The sequence below is a fragment of the Sturnira hondurensis genome, unplaced genomic scaffold (genome assembly GCF_014824575.4).
Source record: "Sturnira hondurensis isolate 20B ecotype Veracruz unplaced genomic scaffold, ASM1482457v3 Scaffold0001020, whole genome shotgun sequence".
NCBI lineage: Eukaryota > Metazoa > Chordata > Mammalia > Chiroptera > Phyllostomidae > Sturnira > Sturnira hondurensis.
Genome location: NW_028073651.1, coordinates 1,987,316 through 1,996,975, shown reverse-complemented (window position 1 = coordinate 1,996,975; position 9,660 = coordinate 1,987,316).

Below are 9,660 nucleotides of genomic sequence, written 5' to 3'. Positions count from 1 at the left end.
TTGTGAGTTTTCCCAAATGGTGACTGTTATGCCCTCGTTTAAAAACGTTTTTGAGAATTTTGAAAACAAATTTTGGAAGTTCAAAAATAATCATAAAAATACTTTGTGTGTATGTATAAAATGGAGTTAAAAATCTAGCATTAGTCCATAATTATCAGACTGCGTGAAAATATCTGGTAGAAATTTGAGAGCCAAGCAGGTTGAGTTTCACGATGCAAGTTTTCCATTTGCCACCAGAGGGCAGCGTGGTGCGCTCCCTGCCGCTTCCGCCATGGGACAAGCATTCATNGGAAGTTCAAAAATAATCATAAAAATACTTTGTGTGTATGTATAAAATGGAGTTAAAAATCTAGCATTAGTCCATAATTATCAGACTGCGTGAAAATATCTGGTAGAAATTTGAGAGCCAAGCAGGTTGAGTTTCACGGTGCAAGTTTTCCATTTGCCACCAGAGGGCAGCGTGGTGCGCTCCCTGCCGCTTCCGCCATGGGACAAGCATTCATTCAACAAACAAGTCCTTGAAACACAAAAACCTGCTCTGTTCCGGGCTTCGTTCTAGTGTTTAGATCTGTGAAATGGGGGTTCGAATGTACAGCTGTGTTGGAGGCACGTCTCTGCCGCCACGAAGCTCACTCTCTCCAAAAGAAGACAGACTATAAACAGCTAAACAACGTGATATGTAACAGGAGTGCTGTGGAGCAAAAATAAGGCAGGCTGAGGGGACAGAAATGACCCGGGAAGGCTTCTCTGAGGAAATGACATTTGAACAGAGACCAGAGTGAAACCCGGGATCAAGCTAGGTGATTATGGGGGCGTGCCAGGGGTAGGAAGGGGATATGGTGGCTCCCTTCACCAGCTGTAAGGTGGAAAGGGAGACTGAGGCAGGCCCAGGCAGCCCTGATAGGAGGCAAAGGGAAGTAGATTTTCTGATGCAAGCAGCGCAGCCCAAGGCACAGACGAGATCACTCTCTAGCCTGGCTGGTGTGGATCGGTGGACTGAGTGCCGGCCTGCAAACCGAAAGGTCGCCTGTTTGATTCCCAGTCAGAGTTTATGCCTGGGTTGCGGGTCAGAATTCCCCGTTGTGGGCATGCAAAAGGCAACCACACATTGATGTTTCTCTCCCTCTCTTTCTCCCTCCCTTCTCCTCTCTAAAAATAAATAAATAAAATCTTTTTTAAAAAGAGAGAGAGAAGAGATAAACCTCTACGAGCATGAGGGGAGACAGGGAGGCAATCTAAGGGTCCTGCATGGAGGAGGCAGCACAAGACTCAAGTAAAGTGCTGAGTAAGAAGTGAAGTGCCGAGAATAGTTCCAGAAATACACTGTATGTGTTTGCTATTATTGCTATTATCCATCAAATCCACAAATAAGTACTGAAGAAATCATGTAGATTCTACTTTTAAAATAAAAGAACAAAAAAAAAAACCCCCACAGTCCTATCACATCTGCCACCTCCACTTTTTGTCTCTCAAGACAATCATAAGAATTTAACGAAGCCAGGCACAAAGCAGGTGCACAGAATGTGAGAGCTGACATTATTATTATTATTGCCTCCACCCCTTCATCCTTCCAGCTGCTCAGGCCAAAACCTGGAGCTCTCCAAAGTCTTCTCCCCACCCCCCACCCCCCCCACACATCCACATCCAGTGCCTCAGCTAATCCCATTCACTCCACCTTCGGTCTGACTCCACAGCTTCCACTTTGGTTCAGTGGCCACTACCCGAGCCTGAGTCGCCTCCTCCCTCACTGGGCTCCCTGCTCTCCGCTTACAACTTGTTTTCCACTTGGCCGCCAGAGGGCGCCTGTTAGAACCAAAGGAGCTCGCTCACTCAAAGCCTTCCTGTGGCTCCCACCTCGCTCAGAGTAAAAGTTAAAGTCCCCGCGGTGATCTAAGCCCTCTCGGACCTCCTCTCCCACACGCCCTCCCTTCCCTTACTCTCAGCTCTTCCAGCCGCCCAATAGCTCCTCGCCTTCCTGGACACGCCCACTCTGGCCTCAGGACCTTTGGGGCACTCTGCCTGGGGCAGACACTCTACTCCGTCACCACCTTTGGACCTCTCCTCCACTATCACTTTCTCAGCAAGACTTTCCCTACCATCCTAGTGAGTAAGACCACCTTCAAGACTTCCAGACCCATTTTCTGCTTCTTTTTTCTACTCCCAGATTCACTTTGTATTTTTGCTTATGTTTTCCACTGTCCGTCTCCCCCAGACCATGAGGGTAGAGATCTCAGCTGTTCACTGCTGTATGTCCAGTGCCCATAGCAGTGCCTGGCACACAGGACGCCCTGGTAAATCTTCGCCGAATGAATGAATGAATGACCGCTGGCATCTTGGTGGTTACAAGCACCCCCTTCTCTCCCTAGGTATGTCCTGACGTCCCCTTCACCTGCTATGTGACCTTAGGCGGCCGACCTCAGTTTCCCTATTGTAACCGAGATTTAAAATACTCTCTATCTTGTGGGATTGTCATTGTCATGAAGATTAAATGGATTCAGATTCGCAGCATTCCCGAGCTGGTGACATCCTGAGGGGCAAAGGTGGGTTTTTTTGTGTGTGTAGTGCCTGCTCTTCCGGCTTTCGCCACTCGGGGGCAGCAGGCGCCCGGCGGATTCGCCCGAGAGCTCTGCGCGGGCAGAGGAGCGGGGGTAACTCCAGCAGAGGAAGCTGATGAAATCCTAGCCAACTCGCAATGAGCTCATCCCGCCCGGGCGCCTCCGGAAGCCACGGGGCCGCCCGGCCTCCGCCTGGCCCGAACGATAAAGCCCGGGTACTGAACCAAGGCGGGAAGTCCTTCCTGAAGTCTGCCCTGCCTGGGGCCTGCTGCCAGAAGCCGGGGCCTGAGGGAAGGGACGAGGATTAAGTAGAGCGGGGCCGGGGGGCTGGGTCCCCTGGTTATCTCCGCAGAAAGAAAAGTGAATTCTGAACGTGGCTGTAGGAATGAGTGAGAGGGGATGGGGGAAGGGAGCGAGGGAGAGACAGAGACAAGCCGCGGGAGAGACAAAAATGGGGAGACTGAGGCAGAGGAGGGCGAGACAGGCACAGAGAGGCGAGACGCCTGGGAAAGTAAATGACGGGACAGAAATGGGACAGAGAGAAGCAGAGGCAGGAAGAGAGAGTTGTAGGAGACCGGGAGAGACAGAGATGGGAGGTGGAAGACAAACAAAAGATAGAGAGAGGGACAGGGACACAGTGACAGCGAGAAACATACACGGGGAGACAGAGACATCTAGCCGAGTGGCAGAGATGGGGGAAGCAGAGGCAGAGAGGCAGAGGGGACAGAGAGGGAGTCAAGGGGACAGAGCTGCAGGTTGGGGAGTCGGTGGGAAGAGGGGGAGCCAGGGAGGGGCGCACGGGGTTGGGGTCGCCTGCAGGGGCGGCGGCGGCGGCCGAGTCCCGAGTTACCAAGTTACCGCAGGATTCGCTAGCTTCTCACTGGCGAGGCCTCAGCCAATCAGAGCGCAGCGCCGCTGTTCTCGGGCAGGAGGCCTGGAGACGCGCGCACCTTCCCCCGACACCGGCTCAGCACGCTGACACACAATCGCAGTGGCACACGCACACACACTGTCCCAGACACTCAGCTTCACCCCACCCCCCGCAACCACAGTGACATACACACGGTCCCAGGAACACGCAGGGACACACTGCATCACACAGGCACCCAAAATCTCAGGGTCACAATTCCAGTTCCAGGATACACAGCACTGCCTGACCCCACCACACAATGACAAACAGCACTGCCCTCACTCCCAGGCACACTGACACCCAGCAGCACCCCAGACACGTGCAGTCTTGATGACTTTAGTCCCGAGAACACACAGTATTGGTGACAAACGTGATCACGGTGACACCCTCATAACCCATGGCCTATCAGTCCCAACACACACTCTCTCAGTGACACACAGTTACAGCAATGACACAATCATTGTGACTCACAACATTGCACAGACCCACCTCATTGATATACCTGCACATGCAGTCCCATGGACACACAACCTCAGGTATACCTGTACATACAGGTCCATGGACACACAACATCACAGTAACAAACACAACCACTGGGACACATTCACAATGACACACCGCGTTGCAAGATGCACATACTGTATGGAACACACAGTCCCACAAACACATGTCAGGTACAATGAGAGGTACACACACAACCTCACCACATGTAGCATTTTGTGCACATACAGTAACAGTGGGTCACATGCATGTGTCCCCTGCCACACAGCCAGGCACATTAGCACTCCTCCTGGTGACACACAGCACACCCCCATGCACAACATAACCATCCCATGGATACACACATGGCACACACAATCCCATGGATGCGCACTGTTGTGTACACACACACAACCAAAATGCACACACATACAATCCCACTGACACACAGCCTTGCACAGACACACGGTGGTGTCACAAACACACGGACACATCCATACAACCACACTAACACAACAGTGCCATGACAAACCGTGCTCACAGACTTTCCTGGTCCCACAGCCTCATGGCCACACTCATCCCGATGCCACGCGGAACCGGCCCAGTGGGTACACACCGTATCAGCCACGCACCCCGGCACATCGCACAGAACGGCCCGCCGGCACCGACCACACAGCCATACACCACCACACTCACACACCTCGGGACATCCTGCAGGAGCACACTGGCATCGTCACACACTCCGCAGCCTAACACACCACCAGCCTCACGGGCCGACACCCTGACACACGGCACACAGCACACTGTCTCCACAAACTTGCAGAGGACTCTTCAGCACACACTCCGTTTCACACACCCCCCCCTTGTCCCAGTAAGATGCGCGTGTTGTGGGATCCTGGGGGAAGGGATCTGAGTGGACTTGTGTGTGTGTGTTTGTGTGTCTATGCGTGTGCTTATGCCTCCCCCTCTCGGCCCTTCCCCGGGGGGCGGGGCCGAGCGGCAGCCGCTGTTACCGGGTAAACTTCCCCGCCCCCCCCCAGCGCGGCCATTAGTCAACCCCCCCCAGGATGATGTCATCGCCTCATTCTGGAGGCTGAGTAATCCTCAACTCCGCCCCCCCCCCCCCCAGGTACCAGGGAAGGGGCGGGCCGCACCTGGGCTCTCCGGGCTTTGGAGCTGGGGGAGCTTGGCTGCCCTGGGTCTCCCTGGGATGGGGACTGAGGAATCCGAGCCCCCCTGGAGTGGCCTGGGGGCTCGAATCCGGGTCCCTTGAAGCTGGGGGCTCCCTCCCAGCCCAGGATCCCCGTTTGCCTCCTAGAGGTGCTGGGGGGCTGGGTCTTCCAGACCTTGGGTCCTGGGTACCGTTGGACACCCTCCGGACCGCTGTGAGAGGCCGGGTGACCTAGCCCGGGGTCTGGGGGCGGGGCTGAAGGGGTGGTCTGAGAAACTCAGGGCTTCGATTCCAGGTTCCTAGGCACTACGAGGTCTGGGACGCCGCTACGGGGTGGGGGTGTGAAGTCCCAGGGAGGAGAACTGGCCGTGGGTCAGATGCCCGGGGGGGTCAACAAGCCGGACCCTAGGGAAAAGGACTCAGAGCCAAGCGGAGCTGGCAGGTCTGCACCCTGCACTGGGCTGGGGGTCATCTGGATGAAAGGGACACCTGAGGGCCTGGTCACTGCTGGGAAGGAAGGTTGGAGGGGACGAGGGCTTTCCAGTATGAACACAACCAGGGCTGGAATGCCCAGGGGTTCTGAGGCATCTCGGGGGACCCAAAGGCCTGAGTCCCATTTCCGGTGGAGGCGGGGTGCTTAGTTCAAACTTTCACAACATCCGACAGGCTTGGGTCCCCTCTGGGAACACCCTCAGCCCTTGTTTTCTGGGAAACTCGGCATCTCCTGGGGAGAGGGGACTCATCCTCATTGTCACAGGACAGGGAACGCTTGGGTCCTTTGGGGAGGGCTGGGGGCACTCTTACTTTTATGGGGTTAGGACGCCTGAGTCCTTTTCTGGGGGATCCTCAGTTCCTGTTTTCAAGCGCCACGATGCCTGAATCCTGTTTTGGGGTGGAGGGGTCAACCAGCTCCTGTGTTCATGGGGTCAGGATGCCCAGGTCTCCCGGGAAGGGAACGCTGGGTCCCTGCTTTCCCAACTCTCAGCGTACCTTCCCGGCGGGAGGGACGGGATGCGCAGCCAGTTTCCAACCCATCCCAAGTGCCCATCCTCGTCCGAGGGTGCTGGGCGGGGCGGCCGCGCGGGGGGTGGGGGACGGTGGCCAGTCCAGCCCTCACCCCGGCCTGCCGCAAGCTTGCAGGCCGTGCGCCCGGCAGCTCCCCGGGGCCTGGCTCCCCGCCCCCCGAGCCGAGGGCTCCCCCAGATCTGGGCGCGCGGGCGGGCGGGCGTGGTAACGACCAATGAGCGCGCTCGCCGTCTCTGGGAGCCGGGCCGGCTCTGCCCGCCTGGCATTGGGCACGCGGTGGGCAGCGGCGGGCGGGGCCTGGGGGGTCCTCGCGCCTGGTTGGGCCAGGCTTGTTGCTGGGTAACGGGGCGGCGAGTTTCCCCTGGCAACGGCGGCGGGTACCGCTCACTGGCTGGCCGGGAAGGAGGGGGGGCGCGGGAGCAGGCAGGCCCCGCAGACCCCAGCAACAGCGCGCGGCCCCCGCCCCGCCGGGGAGCGGTAACCTTCACACGCGCCGGCCTCTCGGACCCTGCGGACGCCAGCGCCCCCGCCCAGCCCCCACCGGCTCCGGTCCAGCCTCCGGGCTTGAGAGGCCGGCTACGCAGAGGGGACCCAGGAGGCCCCCTCTCCACCGCTGAAGGCCAGGACTCAGGCCCTGCAGTGAAAAGTTAAGTCCTTCCCAACTCCCTCTTGTGGTGCGGAGAAATCTACTTCCCCAGAATGGCGCACAAGACATTGGGGAAGGGCGCGGGTCTGCTGTAGACCGGCTGGGACACTCATTTCTTCAACCGGCACTTCGCACGGAGGCTGCTCCCGCCGGAAACTGCTCTAATTGCCTAACAAATACACACTCACTTAATCGTCACACTTAATTTTGGGTCCTTTGGTGATCCCCCTGTGAGGGGAAGATGAGGAAGATGAGGAAATGGGGCACAGAGAGGGGAAGCTGCTTGGTCAAGGCCGTCGTCCGAACCCAGGTAGCCTGGCTCCAGACTCTGACTGTTTTGTCGCTGCACTGTGCCGAAGGTCCCTTTCGGAGGCGTTCATATGCAAAATGAGAAACCAGGGCTGGCCCTAGGGCCTCTGGCCTCTGCCTAACCGAGGGGTCCTAACTTCAAGTCCCTGTTTGGATTCTGAGAGAGTCGGTAGACCCCCCACACTGGTAGTAGTAACGCTGGCTAACATGTATTAAGCACCCACCAGGCCTTAGTGCTTTACTTTTATCAACCTTCTCACTCTGCGAAATCCTGGGAGATGGGGCTCTTCATTGTCCCAGCTCACAGATGGGGAAGTTGAGGCACAAAGACATGACCACTAACCCAAGGTCACAGCACCAGTAGGTGGCAGAGCTGAACGTTCTAACTCAGGCCATGTAGACCCAGACCCGGAACCTTCTTTGGTGAGCTCAACCTGCAGGTTTTTTGGGGGGGATGGGCCACAGCTGGGGGTCTGGGCTGGGAGGTTAGGGTGTCCTAATTCGGAGCAGGGTCTGAACTAGAGTGGAAGTCATCTTCGCTGGCGACACACTACTTAGGGCCTGGGGACTCTTGGTCCTCTCCCACTCTCTCCCACTCCTGCCCACCAAGCCAGTTTCCTCCAGTCCTTGACACTCATTTTCTTATCAGAAAATCATCCCAGCACATTTGGCCTCCTGGTGTTTAGTCCTAGACTGGGCAGCTTGAGGGCCCTGAGCCGTGTGCAAGGGGTACAGGCTGGGCGGTGAGCTAACTCCGGGCTGGGGCCTGCCTTTCTTGTAACTTCCTCACTACCACACACAGAGCAAACACTGGCCATAACCAGTTACATGAGTGATAAGTGCATTTATTAGGCGCCTGCTGCAAGTCAGCCACTGCATTCAATGACTTCCATGCACGATCTCATTTAATGAATGTTTACAGTGGCATTTCTCAAACGCCTTTACACTCGAACTTTAAAGTCAAAGATACACTTTTCGTGTGGCCTGGTGTGTACTCACCACACAGCAACCATATTTGCACAAAACAGCATTTTCCTTCGGCTTCGTGATTTTCGACATGATATTCTATTTTTGTATTGTTTTAAAAGTCTGGTCAAGCCCTGGCTGGTGTGGCTCAGTGGATTGAGCACGGGCCTGCAAACCAAAAGGTCGCTGGTTCGATTCCCAGTCAGGGCACATGCCTGGGTTGCCGGCCAGGTCCCCATTAGGGAGCACATGACAGGCAACCACACATTGATGTTTCTCTCCCTCTCTTTCTATCTCCCCATCTCTCTAAAAATAAATAAAATCTTAAAAGAAAAAAAGTCTGGTCAAGAGCCACTGGAGATGCATGTGGAAGGCTTAACCTACTATAAAGGAGCACAGGGAAGTATTTGATTGACAGAAAGGCTCTGAATCTTTTTTTTTATTTAAAACTCTTTTTAAAAATATATTCTTAAGATATTTATTTATTTTTAGAGAGAGGGGAAGGAAAGGAGAAAGAGAGAGAAACATCAGTGTGTGGTTACCTGTCACATGCCCCGCACTGGGGACTTGGCCTGCAACCCAGGCATGTGCCCTGACTGGGAATCGAACAAGGCTCTGAATCTTGATTGAGGTGTGTATGTCACACACCCCACCAACTAGACCCTGAAAAAGAGTGAATTTTATTGTGTGTAAATATATCTCCATCAACCTGAATAGGAACAATAAGACCCCCCAGAAGTGATTTCGCAATCCATGGTTTGCTCAGGACCCACAGTTTGAAAACACTGAAACAAAAGAAAGAGAGGAAAGAGGAAGGGAGGTTGAATCAGTCCCCCATATTGAAAGCAGGGGGATTTTTTTAAATGATTTTATTTATTTATTTATAGAGAGAGGGGAAGGGGAGAGGGAAACATCAGTGTGTGGTTGCCTTTCCTGCGCCCCCTACTGGGAACCTGGCCTGCAACCTGGGTATGTGTCCCGAGTGGGAATTGAACCCACCACCCTTTGGTTTACATGCCCTCACCCCGGCCACTGAGCCACACCAGGCAGGGCTGAAGGCAGGGAGATTTCAGGTGGGATGTCCACTTCCCGCGTCTCTTGGGAACTCACAGGATCTGGCCCTGGAGGAAGCCCCGTCTGAGCCCCGGACCAGCCCACCGCTGCTCCGGACTGGCATCCCTCCTCAGCCAGCTCCGTGCTAGGCACTCAGAGGCAACTCACCCTGTGGTGACAAGGTTTGGGTGGGGGTGTGACACGGAGGGAAGAAAAAGTGCAGGGGAGACAGAGCCCCAGGGTCCCAGGGGAAGAGAGAACAGGGGCCAGCCAGCCAGAGCTGGGGCGGGAGCGACAATGGGAAACTGAGAAGGGAAAGGGAACTGAAACCCACCAGACGGGTGAGAGGCAGTGCAGGGGCTGCTGCCCGGGCATGTCCATGCCAGGCTCCCCGGGGTTCCTTCTGGCCCGGGGGCCACCGCCAGATGTGTGGCAAGTGTGGCTAGGTGTGTCTGCACCACAGTGTGTCCTGTTAGCGAGCCCGTGTGCAGGAGCCTGCCACAGGGGTGAGTTGGTGACTGTCTATTGGGGGCCAGTTTCTTTT